Source organism: Dermacentor silvarum, chromosome 6 (genome assembly GCF_013339745.2).
Source record: "Dermacentor silvarum isolate Dsil-2018 chromosome 6, BIME_Dsil_1.4, whole genome shotgun sequence".
Classification (NCBI taxonomy): domain Eukaryota; kingdom Metazoa; phylum Arthropoda; class Arachnida; order Ixodida; family Ixodidae; genus Dermacentor; species Dermacentor silvarum.
In genome coordinates, this window is record NC_051159.1 from 13401624 (window position 1) to 13404088 (window position 2465).

General features: G+C 42.6%; 1 long non-coding RNA gene across 1 annotated transcript; it reads right to left on the bottom strand.

The window, feature by feature from the left end:
* Positions 1-287: 287 nt before the first annotated feature.
* Positions 288-1153, bottom strand: LOC125946188 (uncharacterized). Its single transcript, XR_007467449.1, has 3 exons — positions 929-1153; positions 729-793; positions 288-628 (listed from the first exon to the last, which is right to left on the bottom strand). It is a non-coding gene; the product is annotated as an uncharacterized LOC125946188 (long non-coding RNA).
* Between the last annotated feature and the right edge of the window lie 1312 nt (positions 1154-2465).

Genomic DNA, 2465 nt, shown 5'->3' on the forward strand with positions numbered 1-2465 from the left:
AGAAATTAAAATAAAAGCACTGCACTTTCGAAGCTCTGACAATAAATGACTGCACTTTACAACATTCCAACTTTTAAAGTGCATATACCCCTAAGCATTTTTTTAAAGCGAACTGAAAATATCACATTGTGAGAACATAAACATTTTGCGGACATGATGCCAGCAATACTTCACAGAATGCCTCTTTAAAATTCTGGACCTAAAAATGGAAACTCACGCGATGGAAACAGTTAAAATAATATTAAAACAGAGCAGGCACAAAGAACTTGAAATGAAAATACTCCATTTTAGGGATGAGCTCCCACAAAAACGCTTCATCCCTCTTTACAGCAACTATTACACACTGATCTTGACTGTACACAAAGAGCAAAGCTTTCTGCAAATTAAGAACATACATTTGGACCTGCAACTGAGTGTAGTATTGGTGTGACTTTCTTAATTCAATTTTGTCATCAATGAATATCAAATATGGAAGCTCACAATGCCGTTCTTCGTATCTGATAAATGGTGTATCCTTGAATTTATATGTGCACTTGATTTCAATCAGGACAGTCTCATTAGCAAGCTGTACAAGTCCGTCGGGGCTGCAGCACAGCCAAGGTTGCTCAGGAAGAACCACCAGTCCAGTCTAGAGAATACAGATATGACAATGAGGTTTGGGAATACCGCTATATGCAGAATATAATTTTTGCACCTTCAGTGCTTTACATAAAAGGAAGGAGTCCTACCTGCACAATTCTTGCTCCAAGCCTTCTCTCCAGGTCCTCTCGTGCTGTGCCTTCAGTTGTAATTCCTGCAATGATATTTTTTGACAGTACAATACAAAATCAGTACTAATGGTTTTGTGTATAACCCAATAAAGGCACTTCAGACTAGCCAAGGCCAAAATTATTCTTTCCATTTTGGTAGTGTAAAGTGAAAAACGCACCATAGCACATGGCAGCACTCTTGTAGGAGCTGGATTTCAGGAGTTGCTGAGCAGCTTTCTGAAGCCCTTTGTCATCCCTTTTTGTCCGAATCAGGTGTGCTTTGGTACTGCTGATGCGAAGCCTCCTCTCCTGATGCCATCTGCATATTGTGAAACATGAAATATGTCACTCCAGCCCATTGTGTGCACTCCAACTCTAAAATTTAATTCCTTACATACCGTGTACAGCTTGATTGTCCTTGCGTCAATAAAGCTAATTGACAAGGGCTTTGCTCAAGAGTGACCTTTTCTTGATACTTTTCTCTGTGATCACTTTTCATTTCCACCAAAAAATCTTTGCTGGGTTGTCCCATCCTCCATCACATTCAGAAGATGGTACACAGGCCGGTGTGACATTTGTTTGAGAAGGTTCTCAAGGGTGTCTTTCTCTGCGGCCTTTGATACCTGCTCAACAACAGTGTCGAGCACCTCTCTGCAAGTAAGCTCATCAGCACTGAGATGCATCAACTCGAGCACTTCCTTTAAGGGGCAGTCAATCTCGGGGTAGCTCATCAGTGTTGTTCTTGGCACAATTTTGATGTCTGGAGCTGTTGATTTCTTACCTGTTGCACAGATTAAGAGACAACAGGCAGCATATATTGACACATTTTGGTTCCAATGTCGATATGTACATAGTCAGTTTAATATTATAAAACTCAACACTAAGACACCTTAAGGTTGACTAGACTGAGCATAGCAATGTCTACCAATGAAAGACATGTTCTAAATTACCCAAAAACAAAATTATATTCCCAATTATAGGTCAGTGACGTGTTTGTATTCTCCAGTCAGAGCCTTTTTCCTACTGTGAGCAAAGGTATTTTTATGTTGCGCCACATTGCTGGTGAATGTTGTCATGCTGCAACTTACGAGGCACTACGTCTGATAAGTGTTGCGATCTCTGCATCCGGGGCTTTGCGCTGGGCTTTCCCCACTGCTGAGGTCGGCTTGTGCAGCTGTCCTCCTCATAGCTGTTGATGTAGAGGCATACGGCCACTGCACGCTTGCACTGAACCCGTACACCAGCAATGCAAGTGCACTTGCCGCAGGAAATGCGAAGCTCTCGTTTCAGGGGGCATGACCATGACAGCTGCGAAAAAGGAAAAATGCATTGGCCGTTGTTGTACGCATATTAATTTTCTAGCACAAAGACAGTGAACTAGCTCTTACTGTGTGAGCAGTCATAGCCCAGTCCACTTTCCATAGCCCAGTCATAGCCCAGTCCACGCGGTCCACTTTCGATCGCGACCAAGATAAAATTTCTCGACAGCGATTAGCTCTTTCCCGCTGATGGCGCAAATTAACCAATCGCGATTGAAGAACTTGATCGCTATCGAAAGTGCACCGTGTGACTGGGCTATCAATCAAGTTCGCGAAAAAGAAGTGTGACCGTAAAATAGCACATACGGAATCATGATACCGATGTGTGCCATACGTTACCGAAAAAATGACAGGCTAACTGACGGCGTATCGCATATGCGCTTGGATGGGTTCTAGT